The sequence below is a fragment of the Cetorhinus maximus genome, chromosome 23, assembly GCF_964194155.1.
Source record: "Cetorhinus maximus chromosome 23, sCetMax3.hap1.1, whole genome shotgun sequence".
In the NCBI taxonomy this organism is placed as follows: Eukaryota; Metazoa; Chordata; class Chondrichthyes; order Lamniformes; family Cetorhinidae; genus Cetorhinus; species Cetorhinus maximus.
The window spans coordinates 63497511-63515640 of record NC_135901.1 but is presented as its reverse complement, the minus strand read 5'-3'; the positions used below and the strand labels follow the sequence as shown (position 1 = coordinate 63515640).

The 18130-nt window shown below is 44.9% G+C and overlaps 1 protein-coding gene and 2 non-coding genes across 3 annotated transcripts in view; 1 reads left to right on the top strand and 2 right to left on the bottom strand.

The window, feature by feature from the left end:
• The window catches only part of LOC144697680 (uncharacterized), a 242269-nt gene that overhangs the window by 118177 nt on the left and 105962 nt on the right, over positions 1 to 18130 (bottom strand). The window lies entirely within an intron of this gene.
• Positions 739 to 820, bottom strand: trnas-aga (transfer RNA serine (anticodon AGA)). Its single transcript has one exon. It is a non-coding gene; the product is annotated as a tRNA-Ser (tRNA).
• On the top strand, positions 2921 to 2992 carry trnae-cuc (transfer RNA glutamic acid (anticodon CUC)). The gene has a single exon. It is a non-coding gene; the product is annotated as a tRNA-Glu (tRNA).

Sequence of the window (18130 nt, the reverse complement as noted above, 5' to 3'; positions counted from 1 at the left end):
TTCTAACCACTAACCCAGCAGTTTGACACATTCAGGCTGCTTGTGGCATTTTCCCTTTCCAGATCCCTTTTTCCAGGGCCAAGTTTCTTTGACCAAATGGTCTATGTCATTTGAACACAAGTGACGTCTTCAGCCAATGGGAAAAACCATTGCTGAGAGCTGGAACATGAAATCGATACTTTCCTCCTTTAAGACAGTTCTTAAAGCCTCCCCCTTTGACAGAGCTTTTAGTCATCTGACAGAATATGAGGCTCAGCGTCATACTTTGTTATACAATGCTCCTGGGGAACGCCTTGTGACGTTTCATGAGGTAAAAGGAGCTTTATAAATATAAGTTGTTGTTGTACTCCATACAGAGAAAAAGACAGACTCCTGTTGTCTCTTTCATCCTGATATTTTTCACTGTAACATTGTAATGTGAAGTTGCACCACGAATGTGAATACAGTTTGTGCTCGTAAAAATGTGTTCACCTCCTCGGGGAACTAAACCACATTGACCCACACACAAGAACAAACAGAGATTATACATCGAGAGTGACATGGGCTTAAGGAGAGGCAAATGCCAGGATGAAATCATGTCACCAAACTGGCTCTTTTTTTTCATTTCCGACTGGAGATTTGCAGAAGGCTGACAATGAATGGACATAAGAAATCACGGATGTGTTTGGATCTCTTTTCCTCGATTCAAACGATAATTAGTTCTGTCTGCGTGCAGTTAAAGTCAGAAATAACAGGAAACGTAGTCAGCAGGATTCGAACCTGCGCGGGGTAACCCCAATGGATTTCTAATCCATCGCCTTAACCACTCGGCCACGACTACAGAGGTTGCTCCTATACCATTATTAGTTGTATGAAATCGTAAAGGTTACAGCAGAGAAAGCGATCTTTCTGCCCGTCTTGTCATGGCCATTACCTGGCCTTTTCCCCAGAACCCTGAAATTTATTCTGTCTCTCCTCATTCTTCCCACCAAATTGGAAATGAAAGAGTGAGAATGATCACATAAGCTTACAAAGCTCACAGCAACCGTTGTTTTCATTGGCTGACAAAGTCGTTTATCTTGAACCTAAACAGGCAGTTTTGTGGTGAAAGAGATCTGAACTGAAAAACAATAGGCAAAAGCAGCGTAGATAAGCCAAATCGAAAATTATTGGTGCAGCTTCCCTGGTGGTCTCATGGTTAGGATGTGGTGCTCTTAGCGCTGCGACCCGCATTTGATTCCCGGTCAGGGAATGTCAATTTGTTGGAACGAGTGTTGGTTATTCATTGATTGGAAACGTTTAAAACTCCACCAGAATCAGGGGAGTGTGGTTTTAAGTTTTGCCTCAGAGCTGGAAAACAGCACACTTAGTTCAAGTGGGGTAAGGGAATGAAGGAAGAGGAGAGGGGAAAGGCTGGGTGCAAATCACTGACTGTAGAAATGTTGGTGTGAGGCAAAATATGGGTGGGAGAAGTACGAAATTTGCTGCCTACTGTTTGCACTGACACAAATATCATTCCTGAAGGATCAACCAATCACTACTGCTCTTTGAAACCAGCACGCCCTGCCTAATGGCCTCTTTCTGTGCTGTAACTTTTTGTAATTTTATATTTCCCAACAGCACGGGTCATTCTGCCATTTTATAACCCACTCGAGCGAGATGCGCTTTCTTACCTTGTATTTGGCTCTTTTGAAACCTAAACAAGGAACAAATTCAGTGAGTTTTCTTGTCATTTCCAGCACGAGATTTGTCACGAGACTAATTGAGCGACATATTAATGGTGCCAATCCTTCACTGGAGCTCACCGCGTCCAAAGAGCACTGTTATCATCAGCCTGTCATGTGTCTTCTTGCAGTACATCTGCTGAACAATATAAAGCTTATCACAGCTCTGCTTTCTACACATTGAAACCCAGTGTGAAAATCAATTACAAAGCTGAACAACTGGGAGGAGACTGACTGTGGATAATCGGCACTAGGCACATTCCTGTAATCAGTATCTGGGAGAACCAGGAAGATGAGATCCAGGTGTCTCTTTACCAACGAGTTTTACCCATTCCCACGAACTGGCTGTGTCTGCATCAAGCACCTAATTAACCTGGGGGCTGGACGGGTAGAGGAAGCTGGAGGCCAAACAGGGACAGAAGCAGAATGAGATGCGATATGAAAGTGTTTTGAATTAGATGTATGTCAGTTGCTTTCAGTGATGAATGACAGTCTTGTAAGTTTCACAGGAGCCGCAGTAATTAGTTGGTGTTTTTTTTTTATTTCAAGCAGCAAAATTTTAAAAGTAAAAAGATAAAAAACTGAAACTTTCTATATATAGCCTACAACAACAGTGCCTTTTACCGAATGAAACGTCATAAGACGTTCCCCAGGAGCATTGTATAACAAAGTGTGACACTGAGACACATATTCGGTCAGATGTCTAAAAGCTCGGTCAAAGGGGGAGGCTTTAAGAACTGTCTAAAAGGAGGAAAGTACCGATTTCATGTTCCAGCCATCAGCAATGGTTCTTCTCATTGGGGAAAAGTCACCTGTGTTCAACCCAAACAGACCAATTAGTCGGAGAAAGTTGTCTCTGGTGAAGGAGATCGGGAATGAAAAAGAAAATGTCATAAGTTGCCTCCATAATGCAAATGTCAAGCCTTGTTGGTAGTTTCCCTGATGTCCAGTGACTGGGAATCGGCGCTTCCATTGGACCAACAGCGAATAGGGTGGAGGGTTTTGGAAATTGAAAGTTATACATGAGCAGCTTGTGGGGCTATTTCACCTCACTGTCAATTTCATGTTCCAGATCACAGCAACCGTTGTTTTCATTGGCTGAAGAAGTCGTTTATCTTGAACCTAAACAGGCAGTTTTGTGGTGAAGGAGATCTGAACTGAAAAACAATAGGCAAATGCAGCGCAGATAAGCCAAATCAAAAACTGCTGGTGCAGATTCCCTGGTGGTCTAGTGGTCAGGATTCGGCGCTCTCACCGCCGCGACCCTGGTTCAATTCCCGGTCAGGGAATGTCGAGTTATTGAATTTGTTGGAATGAATGTTGATTTTTCATTGATTGGAAACGTTTAAAAGCTCCACCAGAATCAGAGAAGTGAGAGTTTAAGTTTCGCCTCAGAGCTGGAAAACATCACACTTGGTTCAAGTGGAGTGAGGGAATGAAGGAAGAGGAAAAGTTGCAAAGCACTGACTATAGAAATGTTGGTGTGAGGCAAAATATGAGTGGGAGAAGTACGAATTTTGCTGCCTACTGTTTGCACCGGCACAAATATCACTCCTGATGGATCAAACAATCACTACTGCTCTTTGAAAGCAGCACGCCCGGCCGAATGGCCTCTTTCTGTGCTGTAACTTTCTATAATTTTAAAGCAACAGCACGGGTCATTCTGCCATTTTATAACCCACTCGAGCGAGATGTACTTTCTTACCTTGTATTCGGCTCTTTTGAAACCAAAACACGGACCAAATTCAACGAGTTTTCTTGTCATTTCCAGCACGAGATTTGTCACGAGACTAATTGGGCGATACATTAATGGTGCCAATCCTTCACTGGAGCTCACCGCGTCCAAAGAGCACTGTTATCATCGGCCTGTCATGTATCTTCTTGCAGTACATCTGTTGAACAATATAAGCTTATCACAGCTTTGCTTTCTTCACATTGAAACCCAGTGTGAAAATCAATTAAAAAGCTGAACAACTTGGAGGGTAGTGACTGTGGGTACTTGTGGCTCAGTTCATAGCACCCTCGCCTTTGAATCAGAGGGTTGTGGGTTCATGTCCCACTCCTGGAAAACCAAGAACTGTGATTGTACTCGAAAGAAGTTGCAATCTGTGACTGTTGGTAACTCGAAAGAGTTTCCTGTAATCAGTATCTGGGAGAATCAGGAAGATGAGATCCAGTTGTCTCTTTACCCACGAGTTTTACCCATTCCCACGAATTCACTGTGTCTGCATGAAGCACCTAATTGACCTGGGAGCTGGACGGGCAGAGGGAGCTGGGGGCGAGACAGAAGCAGAAAGAGATGCGACATGAACGTACTTTGAATTTCAGTGGTGAATGTCTGTCTTGTAAGTTTCACAGGAGCCGCAGTGATCAGTTGGTGTTTTATTTAAGCAGCAAGATTTCAAATTAAAAAGATAAAAGCAAATTACCTTGAATGATGGAAATCTGAAACAAAAGCAGGATATGCTGGAAAAACTCAGCAGCTGGAGCGAGGGTCAATGTTTCCAGACAGTACGACTTTTATTCAGATTTTCAAAGTATTAGAGCACCAGCGTGGGGCTCGAACCCATGACCCAAAGATTAACATTCTCATGCTCTGCCAAGTAAGCTAGTGAGGAACATGAAAAATTGTTTTGTATCTCAATATACATGGTTAAACCTGCTGCTTTCTACCTGATACCTCAGCTTGACCGGAATTTTAAAGTGTGGAACGTAATCGGCCGACAAATGCACCAAAGTTGCAATGCATTCCCCTCAATCATCAATAACATCATTCACATCTTCCACTTCTTAGCTGCACCTCCTTCCAAATACTGTGATCCATTTTCCTCAGGATTTTCTCCTGGATTTAATATTTACCTGCTTCGTGTCCTCATTTTGAAATCAGAATCGCTTCAATATCCAACACAATTTGAATTGCAAACCTGACGGGCAAACAATGGAAAACAAGTCACTCGGTAACACAAATCCCATGGTGCTCATTTTCAGATTCACAACAGTCAGATTTTCAATAAAATGAAGGAATTTTACAGTGAAAAGTTTAGAAAGTTGGTGTGACTTTTATTTGTGACTCAGTCACTCGGGTATTCTGTAAATGCTGTTCGGAGGTTTAGTGACCGGGATATAATCTACCTGCGTTTTCCTGAGCCTGTGCTCGGTGTATTGGGAGGTTTGGCCCGGGTTGGAGTATCTTGCATTCCAGGGATGGGCAGTAACCCGCTGATTGAAGCTGCAGTCGCCGCTTTCTGCTGGCAGCGAGTGATTGGAGAGTGTGGAGCCGGAACACTGCTGCTTTTCTGCTTTTCTCTGTCTCACTCACTGTGGAGTTGAGGAAGAGAGAATAATTGAGGGGTTCGTTTGATTCCAATAATTTCATGAATTTCTGATGGGTTAGATGAAGGTACAGAGTGGGTCCAAATCTTTTCTCATTGTATTTGACAGAAAACGTAATTTTAAAAAGAAGCTGTTTTTGTGGGAGCTCACTGGACAACAGAAGACCTGCCACCGTTTGGGGATATCTTGCAGCCCAAGTACCCAATGACAACCTGGAAATGGGTGACAATGAATGGTGCTGAGGGGGAAAAACAGTAAAAATTTTAAACCACTGGGTGGTCTTGAATGACCGACCTTTCAGTTAACAGACAAACACGCTGACCAATTGCGCCACAGACACTTACACAAACCTAACTGACAAGGTATCCAAACCAGGGTGTCAGTGAGTCTAATGTTCAGATTTCCACTACCCAGATAGCTATCACGCTCTGTCAGTTTTACTCTTCCAAAATAAAGGGTGGGACATTCATTCCAGATATATGGAAACAGTCTGATCCCACCCACTTCAGACACATCCATGTCACCGGGAACCAGCTCTCCTACAACCGGTGCCATCTCCCTTTGAGCCTTTCATTGTCTTATCTGTTACCAAGTATTCTGATAGTCCCGAAGCCGATATTAGGTTTGAATTCCTGATGTGCAGTAACGAGAATCCTTTCAATGTCTCAAATCAGTTAATTTCACTGATAACGTTAGTGTCACTGTTCCAGCGTCTTAAAGAAAGGAAAGGTGCCTTGACTGTCTCTGGTCAGTCGGGCAGGTCACCCTTCATTCGCATTGGATTCCATTCCTCAAAGTGGATTTTCATTTCCTTCTTGAGTTCCCTTACTACATCTGGCAGCATTTTTGGATTGAGAGGCATTATTAACATTTCAGATGCAGTGCAGTTCTGATGAAAGGTTACGGACCTGAAATGAAAACCATGCCTCTCTCTCCACAGTCACTACCAGAGCTGTTGAGAATTCCAGCATTTTCTATTTTTATTTCAGATAACCAGCATCTGCAGTAATTTGCTTTACTTTACCTGATCAGTGAAACATATAAGATCCTCAGGGTACTTGACAGGGCGGTTTTGGAGAGGATGTTACCTCTTGTGAGAGAATCTAGAACTCGGAATCGCTGTTTAAAAACAAGGGGTCACCCATTTAAAATGGAGATGAGGCGATTTTTTTTCTCTCACAGGGTCGTGAAACTTTGGAACTCTGTTCCTGAAAAGGCTGTGGAAGCAAAGTCTTTGAATATTTTTAAGGCAGAGGTCGATATGTCCTTGGGAAGCAAGAGGGTGATAGGTTATCAGTGATAGGTGGGATACAGATTTCAGGTGACTATCAGGTCAGCCATGATCTTATTAAATGGCGGAGTAGGCTTGAGGGGCCGAATGGCCTACTCCTGTTCCTTTTTCTTATGTAGTGCTAAGAATGTGGAACCCATTACCAGTCAATTTCGAGATCCATGTCTGAGCTGAAAATGTGTAGGTAAACCCACACTGTAAACAGATTGTTCACCAGTTAAAATTGGAAAGGGATTCACTCTCATCCCTTTTACTGACACAGCAACACAGTCTTGCTGGTGGGAGACCATTCAGATACTTCACGTGTGCAAAGTGCTTTATTCAGTTTGCCCACACGTTAACACTCCAACTTTAAAAGTTCAAAAGATTTGATCAACAATCAGAGCAGAGATCTGTTCTCTTAAATGTTCCATGTATCGGGGGAAATGTTACCAGCTCACCGCATCTGCTGAGACTACACTGAGTTCAGATCTAACTGTCGGGGTTTGTTCTGCATCCAGGTGAGAATTGCGGTGGACCCCTTAGCAATTTGGCCGCTGTTTCATTGATTCAACAATTTTATGTCTTGCCCCTATGGCACCCATCGTATTCTGATTACAGGACAGCGGTTTCTGTTCTACAACGTGATATTTCAATGGCGGAGCGGCCACCCAGCATTCGCTGCGGGGCAGAATGTGCCCTCTCTTCACAACAGCAGCGCCTACGCATGCGCAGTGCTGAGTGTGGTGGGGCATGCGCATTGCGGTCGGATCCATTAGCATACGCAGTGCTGGTCTGTGACTGAAGCTGCTCAGAGCGGGTGAGAGAATGTCGAGTGGAGCAAACTAACAGAGTTAGTGGGTGTGTGAGGAGGAATGGAGCCAGCGGAGTGGGCAGGGAGGCTTCATAAAGACACAGCGCAGGCCTCAGACCTCAAATAACAAGGTACCGGTCTTGTATTTGCAGAGAACGGGCCGAAAAAGTCTGGATTTCTCCCTTCTCCAGGCCCGGGGTAACGGCCGCCATCTTTATAGGGGGCAATGTGCAGCAGGGCGCATGCGCGGTCATCCTTGTCCAGGTAGCAGGAGGAGAGATTGTTGTGCATTTCTATCCCGGACCGACAGGGATGGATTTTGGAAACTCCTTTCACAGGGGGTAAGAAGGGGAGGATTTAGACACAGCAAACTCAAACCAAGAGAAACGTTTGTTCTTTCTGAATTTCAATCCTGGATTGACCGTGATGGATTTTTTGAATTCCATTTACAGGATGTTAGAAGAGGAGGAACTCAAGGGATACTTGAGGGAGATGAGAAACTGAAACCAAACATCATGACAAAATCTGAAAGTCTCTTGATTCACCAGGACCTGAATAGCACCAGCCTTTGAATGTAAGCATTGAGGTCGTTTTCAGTTACTGGGTAAAAAATCTCTTCCTCACATTGTGGGTCTTACCTAAAATCTTAAATCTCTGTCCCTTAATCCTTTCATAATCAGCCAATGGGAACAGCTTTAATTTAACTACCTTTCATAATACTGTACACCTCTATCAAATCTCCCCTCAAGCTCCTTTACTACAAGGAGAACAACCTCAGTTTCTTGAATTTAATCTTACAATTAAAATCCCTCATCCCTCGACCCATTCTGATAAATCTCCTCTGCCCCCTCTCAAGGACCCTCACATCCTTCATAATGTGTGGTGATCACTGGTTTGCACAGACCCAGATGTTCTGTGTCTGTGACATCATCACACATCGACAATTACACTGTGACATCATCACACATCAACAATTACACGGTGACATCACCCCGCTCCCCAGGTATATCCTCAACTGGGAGATTTTTCACTGACTCCAGTGCTTCTGATATCTTTCTAGCTACAGGCTGCAACAGGAGAGTTTAAATTTGAAAATGGTGATATTCTTTCAGAGGTGAGTATTTTTCACCATCCATCTACAATTTAGAGCTTTTAGTGCTGTGATGTTTTCTGTGAGAGGTTCCAAGTCTCTGGGACTGGTGTGGCTCCTTTACTGAGGATTTGAATCCATGTCCATCCATTGCTCTGTTTCACCTCTGCCCTCCCTGATCACCTCTCTACCATTGTCCACCTTCCTCTGTCTCTAATAATGGATCTATTTGAGTTATGTTTAGTATTTTATTGTTACTTCTGCGGACTGTGTCTCAATGAGGTTTCCTCCGCTGCCCATCCCCTGACCATGTGCTGCTGGTTTCCCAGCTTTATCTTCCCACAGTATCTTTCATAGTCAGGAACTGTTTTTCCTGCGCTATAGTCCATTTCTATTCCACTTCTGAGCTTATGTTGATCACCAAATTCTGCAGCAATTTTACTCCCTGTAAATCATTCTGCGAACCCTGAAATGTTTACTCTGTTTCCCTCTCCACAGATACCAGCAAATATTGCCAATTCCCAGTTGCCTGTGGAGAAGATGATGTTTGACCTTCTTGAACCGCTGCAGTCCGTGTGGTGAAGGTGCTCCCACGATGCTGTTAGGTAAGGAGTTACAGGTTATTCACCCAGTGATGATGAAGGAACAGTGATATATGTCCAAATCAACAAGAACAATTTGTATTTATAAAGCACTTTTAATGTAAGACAATGTTCCAAGGCATTTCACAGAAATGTTACAAAGCAAGGTTTGACACTGAGCCACATGAGGAGATATTAGGGCAGGTGATCAAGCGTTTGGTCAAAGAAGTGGGTTTTACAGAGTAAATTAAAGGAGGAAAATGAGGTAGAGAATGGGAGAGGTTTAGGGAGTGAATTCCAGAGCTTGGAGCCTTGGAAAGTGACAGAATGGGCACGAATGTGGAACAATAGAAATCAGGAACACTCAGTATGCCAAATTAGAGGAGCGCAGATATTTCCGAGGGTTGTTATGTTGGAGGAGCTTCCAGCAACAGGGAGCAGCCATACAGGAATTTGAAAATAAGGGGTGGAGTCGGGCGATGTTACTGAGGTGGAAATAGGTGGTCTTGGTGATGATGTGGATATGTGGTTGGAAGCTCATCTTGGGGTGAAATATTTCACCATGGTTGTGAACAGTCTGGTTCAGTCCCAGACAGTTGTCAGGGAGAGGGATAGAGTCGGTGTCTAGGGAGTGACATTTGTAGTGGGGACTGAAGACAATGGCTTCAATCTTCCCAATATTTAAATGGAGGAAATTTCTGTACATCCAGTACAGGATGTCAGACAAGTCAGGACAGTGTGTGACTTGGAGGGGAACTTGGAGGTGATGGTGTTCACATCCACCTGCTACCCTGGTCCTTCTCCGGGGTAGAGGTTGAAGGTTTGGGAGATTCTGTCAAAGTTCTGGTTTATTTGTAGGTCTATGAAAAGCCCTCTCCTCACCCCCTGCTTCTCCCACTCCTCTCTCTGACTTTCTCTCTCTCTCCTTTTCTCCTTCTGTCACATAGAATTCTCCAGCCCAGCGGGTTGTGGATGCTCCATCATTGAATATATTTCAGGCTGAGATGGAGAGATTTTTGGTCTCTCAGGGAGTCGAGGGACATGGGGAGTGGGTGGGAAATTGCAGATGAAGCCCAAGATCAGCCACGATCGTATTGAATGGTGGAGCAGGCTCGACGGGGTGTTAGGTCTTCTCTTGTTCCTATTACTTCAGTTCTTATGGAGACCAGAGTCTTATGTAGGCCCAGACCGGGTGGCAGGTTCCCTTCCCTGAAGGACATTAGTGAACCAGTTGGGTTTTTATGACGATCCAGCAGTTTTCATGGTCACTTCTTCCTAGTGCCGGCCCCACAAATTCCCAGATTCATTCAGCTCAATTTCACAACCTGCCTTTGTGTTTTTGTGGGTTCTCTCTCACTCCCTTTTTTCTGTTTTAAATCAATTCCACAGGGTATTAGAAGGGGAGGATTTGCAGTCGGGAAACTGAAACTAAACATCAGCTCAGGATCTGACGGAGCCGTCCAATTTATCGTAACCTGAATATCATCAGATTTTGAACATGGAAGGAAAAAGCACCGTTCACAGTGGGGAGAAACTGTACACGTGTTCTGTGTGTGGACGAGGCTTCAATCAATCATCTGACCTAATGGGACATAAATGCAGTCACAATGGAGAGAAACCGTGGAAATGTGGGAACTGTGGGAAGGGATTCAAATACCCATCTGACTTGGAAAAGCATCAGCGCAGTCACACTGGGGAGAGGCCATTCACCTGCTCCACATGTGGTAAAGGATTCACTCAGTCATCCAACCGGCGGAAACACCAGCGAGTTCACACCGATGAGAGGCCTTTTAAATGCCCAGACTGTGGGAAGTGCTATAAAAGTTCCGGGGAACTCATGTTCCATCAACGTGTTCACACTGATGAGAGGATGTTCAGGTGCTCTCACTGTGAGACTGGGTTCAAGACATCATCTGATCTCACTGTACACCTGAGAATTCACACTGGAGAGAGGCCGTTCACCTGCTCCCAGTGTGGGAATGGATTCACTCAGTTACCCCATCTGCTGACACACAAGCATGTTCTCACTGAGGAGAGACTTTTCAAATGCCCAGGTTGTGGGAAGTGCTATAAAAGTTCCAGGGAACTAATGTGCCATCAACGTGTTCACACTGACGAGAGACCATTCAGGTGCTCACTGTGGGACTGGGTTCAAAACATCATCTCAGCTCACTGTACACCAGTGAATTCACACTGGGGAGAAGCCATTCACCTGCTCTGAGTGTGGGATGGGATTCACTCAGTCATCCCACCTGCAGACACACCAGCGACTTCACACTGGGGAGAGACCTTTTAAATGCCCAGACTGTGGGAAATGCTATAAAAGTTCTTGGAATCTGATGTACCATCAACGTGTTCACACTGACGAGAAACCGTTCGCCTGCTCCAAGTGTGGGAAGGGATTCACACAATCATCTCAACTGCTGACACACCAGCGACTTCACACTGATGAGGGACCTTTTAAATGCCCAGACTGTGGGAAGTGCTATAAAAGTTCTGGGAACCTGATATACCATCAACATGTTCACACTGACGAGAGACCATTCAGGTGCTCTCACTGCGGGACTGGATTCAAGACATCATTTGAGCTCACCGTTCACCAATGGATTCACACTGGGGAGAGGCTGTTCATCTGCTCTAATTGTGGGAATCGATTCACTACCTCATCCCACCTGCTGAGACACCAGCGAGTTCACAAGTAACTGTAGCCATTGGATTTTGTTGTTAATCACATCCAGACTGAACCATGTTCTTCGGGGCCCATTTCTGCTGATGTTCATCGACTCCTAATATTCTGGATGAAGTTAAATAAATCAGCTTTTTGTTAAATACAGTGTGTGTTGAATCTGTTAAACATCTCTGTCAGTTCCATTTGAAGGGCTCTCCCTCTCCCTTCTCTCCTCCATCTTCACCTCCAACAACAAGTGTGAGGAGCTCATGGAGTTTCTTTGTCACTAAGATTGAGACAATCCGATCAGCTGCCTCTGCTGCTTCCCTCCCTTCCACTAGCCCACCGGGACAAACTGTCTCTAAAGTTCCCCATGTCCGAACCCACATCTTTCTCCAGTTTCTCTCCCATCTCCCCTCATGTCCTCCCAGTGCTCATCTTGTCCATGAGACCCACCTCCTGCTCCATCGACCCTATTCCTATGACAATGCTGATGGCCCAACTTCCCCATGTTTGAAGACATGGTTACTGGTTCTCTCTCCAGGTGCTGTTCTTTGCCTCAAATCTGCCATCACCACCCCCTCCTCAAAAATAAACCTTTTATCCACCATTCTTGCAAACTACTGCCCCATCTCCAAGCTCCCGCTCCTCCCTACACTGTTCCAATGTGCTGTCACCTCCCAAATACTAGGATTGTCAGTGTGAACAGGGTGGGATGTGTTTGGAGACAGGATGTCCCAGTTCTCCACCCTGGGATTCTCAGTGTGAACAGTGGGGGATGTGTTTAGAGACAGGATGTCCCAGTTCTCCACCCTGGGATTCTCAGTGTGAACAGGGTGAGATGTGTTTGGAGACAGGATGTCCCAGTTCTCCACCCTGGGATTCTCAGTGTGAACAGGGTGGGATGTGTTTGGAGACAGGATGTCCCAGTTCTCTACCCTGGGATTCTCAGTGTGAACAGGTGGGATGTGTTTGGAGACAGGATGTCCCAGTTCCCCAACCTGGGATTCTCAGTGTGAACAGGGTGGGATCTGTTTGGAGACGGGATGTCCCAGTTCTCCACCCTGGGATTCTCAGTGTGAACAGGGTGGGATGTGTTTGGAGACAGGATGCCCCAGTTCCCCACCCTGGGATTCTCAGTGTGAACAGGGTGGGATGTGTTTGGAGACAGGATGTCCCAGTTTTCCACCTTTAAAGGGACAGGGAGAGGACCAGCTGGGCTGAATGACGCTGCTTTATGACATCACTGCAGTGCCTAGTAACCATTCTCCCTGAGCCCTGCTCATTATGGGCTGGCTTTAGCTCAGTGCTGTTACAGGGAGGGAAACAGGAGGAGGATTCGAGCCGTGTGGAGCTCAGGATTAATGGGGAGAGATACAGGATCAATTTCTACCTTACTGAGTGAGAAATGTCATTGTCCCAGACACTCCCTGTCCCTCGGTATCTGTATCCGGGGGACAGGCTGATGGGTTTACTCTGTATCTAATCCGTGCTGTGTTTGACTGGAGAGTGTTTGATTTTGACAGAAGCCATTCACCTCGATGATGATGAGATAAACCCATCAGCTTCTCCCCTGGACACTGATCCTGAAGGACAAGGAGTATCTGGAATATTTTGTGCCATGTACTTGACCCAGTTTTGAACTCCTTGCTCACATCTCCTTTCATCCTGCTTTGTTCTAATGAAAAGACCCCCAGTTTCTCCAGTCTGTCCTCATGGGAAAGAGAAGTTGGAATGAAGTTCGAAACTCAAACAGGAGCTTCACAGCAGACAGGTCACCATGAGAAAACATTTCATTCCACGGTCAGTTGTTATCATCTGGAATACACTGTCTGAATGTTTGGTGGGAGCAGATTCAACAGTAACTTTCAAAAGGGAATTGGAGAAATGCTTGAAGGAAAACATTGACCGGGGCCATGGGGAAACAGCAGGGGAGTGGATTATTCAGATAGCTCTTCCAAAGAGCTGAAAAAGGCACAATGTGCCAAATGGCCTCCTTTTGTGCTGTCGCCCCTCATCCATTGTATCGTCTCTGTGAATCTCCTGCACTCTCTCCATGGCCTTGACATCATTCCTGTTGTAAGATACCCAGAATTTGACTCAATATTCTAAATGCAGCCTAACCAATGATTTACAAATTAATTTTATAAATAAAAATGGAGTAACAGGTTCAAACAGCATTTTAAACTTGTCCTTCAAATTTAAAGATTTATGTTACTGAACCCCTTGTAACATGGCTAAAATACTTTGAGGTAAAATGTCTGGTATAACGTGTATTATGAGATAGAGAAGTTTAGTCTGAGTTCGAAACTCAAACAAGCTCTTTACTGCAGACAGGTCACCACGGCAACACTGGTAAGACATTCCATTGCACAGAATCAGCTCATTGGAAACTCGAATCAGTTCAGGGAAAAGGACAGAGTTTGTCTGTTATTGACCATATTATAAACTGAAACCAGAGTGAGGAATAGATCAGATTATAATGTGTGATGTTTATACGTATAATTGTGAAACTATCAGAAATAACAGAATTAACAATGGGCAGGGGGGTTTAGGGAGAATGAGAACATTCCTGAAGAAAAGTAATTGCTGGGAAACAGGGAATGTGTCCTTGTGAATCACAGATTCGAGAAATTCCAGCTGTCTTTTCCTCACTTCCTGCCAAAACCCAGCAGAGAAGACAATGAATCAGGGGCCAGAGCTGGATCACTACAGGGTATAAAAGTGAGGGGATAGTGATGTAAGGAGGCAGCCGGGACTGGAGACACCAGAAATCAAACTCAGGGCACCCGAGGTTCCATCCTGTGGGCTGACCTCGTGTAAGTGACTCTGGACACATGGGAGTTACATGTTTATTCTGATTTATGGATCAATATACGATACAGTAGAGAACAGAGAATCTGCTCAGCATATGCTTCCTAATGAGGTGTTGAAGTTGCTGACTCTGGACTCTCAAACCCACAGATTCTGAGAGAGAGAGAATACAGAAAGAAAGCAATGAATGATATGTAAAATTGAGGGGGAAACAGGAAGTGATCAATGAGTGAAGTTATAATGACAAAGGATAGACAATGAGAGAAAGTAGAGAAATAAAAGATATCTACAAATCTCAGAGGATGTGAGAATAGTTACAGAAGGTTAATTAATTTGGGGATAGTATGGGGAAATGGTGTTGAAGTAGAAGATTATTAAATGGTGCAGCATCACGCTCCTATTTCTTATGTTCTTCTAAAAAGTGTATTGTTTTAGAAACAAATATTTCTGTACAGGCTTTTAATTCGGGGTGTGTGGGCGTTGGTAGCAAGTCTATTATATAAACTGCCCATCTCTTGTTACCCTTTGAGAAGGTAATGGTGGTCTTGGTGATGATGTGGAGATGTGGTTGGAAGCTCATCTTGGGGTGAAATATTTCACCATGATTGTGAACAGTCTGATTCAGTCTCAGACAGTTGTCAGGAAGAGGGATGGAGTAGGTATTTGGGGAGTGGAGTTTGTAGTGGGGACTGAAGACAATGGTTTCAGTCTTCCCAATATTTAAATGAAGGAAATTTCTGCTCATCCAGTATTGGACGGTATGTAACTTTGAAGAGAAATTTGAGGTGATGGTGTTCACTCACACCTGCTACCCTGGTCCTTCTAGGTAGTGGAGGTTGATGGTTTGCAAGAACCTGGTGTATTTCTGTTCTATTTGTATAGGGTCAAGATATTCTCTCTCCTTCGCTTCTCTCTCGCCCTTCCTCTCACACTCGCACTCCTCCCACAGAGGCCAGCGTCTTGTGTAGGCCCAGACCGGGTGGCAGGTTCCCTTCCGTGAAGGACATTAGTGAACCAGTTGGGTTTTTATGACAATCCAGCAGTTTTCATGGTCACTTTTTCCTCGTGCCAGCCCCACAAATTCTCAGACTCATTCAGCTCAATTTCACAACCTGCCTTTGTGTTTTTGTGGGTTCTCTCTCACTCCCTTTTTTCTGTTTTAAATCAATTTCACAGGGTATTAGAAAGGGATGATTTACAGTCGGGAAACTCAAACCAAACATCGCATCAGGATCTGACAGAGTCACTCGATCCATCAAGCTCGATAATGGAAGGAAAAAGCAGTGTTTACACTGAGGAGTAACTGTGGAAATGTGAGGACTGTGGGAAGAGATTCAATTCCCCATCTCAGCTCGAAACTGATCAGCGAGTTCATACTGGGGAGAGACCGTTCACCTGTTCCTCTGTATGTGGGCAGGGATTCACTCAGTTATCCAACCTGCTGAGACACCAGCGAGTTCACACTGGGGTGAGGCCGTTCACCTGCTCTGTATGTGGGCAGCGATTCACTCAGTTATCCAACCTGCTGAGACACCAGCGATTCAATACTGATGAGAGGCATTTTAAATGTTCGGACTGCGTGAAGTGCTTTAAAAGTTCTGGGGAACTGTTGTGTCATCAACGTGTTCACACTGACGAGAGACCGTTCAGGTGCTCTCACTGTGGGACCGGATTCAGGCACTCATCTCACCTCACTGTACACCAGCGAATTCACAATGGGGTAAGGACGTTTACCTGCTCCGAGTGTAGAAAGGGATTCACTCAGTTATGTCACCTGCTGACACACCAGGGAGAGACTGTATACCTGCTCAGAGTGTGGGAAGGGGTTCATTGATTCATCCACCCTTTTTAGACACCATCGAATTCACACTGGGGAGAGACCATTCATCTGCTCTGAGTGTGGGAAGGGATTCACTCAGTCATCCCACCTGCCAACACACCAGCGAGTTCACAATTAACTACAGTGATTGGATTTTGTTGTTCATTACATCCAGGACTGAACAAATTTCATCGGAGTCTGTTTTTGCTGATGTTGAAAAGCTCCAACCATGTTGGAGGTGCTAAATATTCTGGATGAAGTCAAATAAATCAACTTTGTATTAAACACACAGTATGTTGAACATTTTTCATATCTTTAACACAAGTCAGTTCCTTTTGACGGGCTCTCTCTCTCTCCCCTGTCTTCTCCATCCTCACCTCCAACAACAAGTGTGAGGAGCTCATGGAGCTTCTTTGTCACTAAGGTTGAGACAATCCAATCAGCTGCCTCTGCTGCTTCCCTCCCTTCCTCTAGCCTACCGGGACAAACTGTCTCTAAAGTTCCCCTTGTCAGAGCCCCAAACTCACATTTTTCCCCAGTTTCTCTCCCCTCATGCCCTCTCAGTACTCATCTTGTCCTCTGCTGTATTGACCCCATTCTCATTAAACTACTGATCACCCAGCTTCCCTATCTCAGCTGATATTGTTAATGGCTCTCTCTATCTTTCTTCTGGTACTGTCTCTCTCAATTTCAAATCCACTGTTATCACCTGAAAAAACACTTGACCCCACCACCCTAAAATTCCACCCCATCTCCAAACTCACTTTCCTCTGCACAGTCCTTCGACTTAGTGTCCCCCAGGGACTTCAATCTCCATGCAATTGCATGTCCCCACCTGACCCCAGCTTATCTGCTGCTCAAACCCTCATCCCTGCCCTTGTTACCTTGAGACTTGATGATTCCAATACATTCCTGACCAGCTTCTCACATTCACCCCACCCACACGCAGAAACATAAATCATCGAAAACTCTGCTGCCCGTGTGCTTTTTCACATCATGTCCTGTTCACCCATCACCCCTTGGCTCGCTGACATACATTGGCTCCTAGTCAAGCAATGCCTCAAGTTTAAAACTCACATCCTTGTTTTCAAATCCCCCTGTCGCCTCGTGTCTCCCTACCCCTACAACCTCCATCACTCAACCCTCAGGGATATATGTGCCCTTCTCATTCTGGCCTCTTGAACATCCCTGCTTTTAATTACTCCACCACTGTTGGCTATGCCTGGCATGAAGTTCTGAAATTCCCTCCCTGAACTTCTCCAGCTCTCTCTCCTGATTAAAGGTCCTTGTTAAAATCTGCCTCTCCAATGAAGGTTTTGTCCATTTACTCTAATATGGTATGTGACTTGATGTTAAATTTCTCTTCAGGATGCTTCTCTGAAGCACCTTGGGATGTTTTATTACATTAAACGTGTTGTAGAAATACAAATTGTTACTGTTTACCTGTTTGTGCACAGTAAGATTCCACAAATAGCCATCAGACCATCAATCTTCTTTTCATATTAATTCATTCTTGGGATGTAGGCGTTGCCAGCTGGGCCAGTGTTTATTGCTGTTCCTAATTGCCTTTGAGAAGGTGGCGATGAGCTGCCTTCTTGAACCGCTGAAGTCCATGTGGCGTAGGTACACCTACAGTGCTGTTAGGGAGGGAGTTTCAGGATTTTGACCCAACAACAGTGAAGGAATTTCCAAGTCAGGATGGTGGGCGGCTTGGAGGGGAACTTCCAGGTGGTGATGTTCACATGTATCTATTGCCCTTGTTCTTCTAGATGGTCGTGGTCATGGGTTTGGAAGATACCGTCTAAGGAGGCTTGGTGAGTTCCTGCAGTGCATCTTGTAGATGGTATGCACTGCTGCTACTATGCATCATTGGTGGAGCGAGTGAATGTTTGTGGATGGGGTGCCAATCAAGCGGGGTTGATTTGTCCTAGATGATGTCAAGCTTCTTGAGAGTTGTTGAAGCTGCACTCATCCAGGCAAGTGGGGAGTTTTCCATCACACTCCTGACTTGTGGCTTCTCAATGGTGGACAGGCTTTG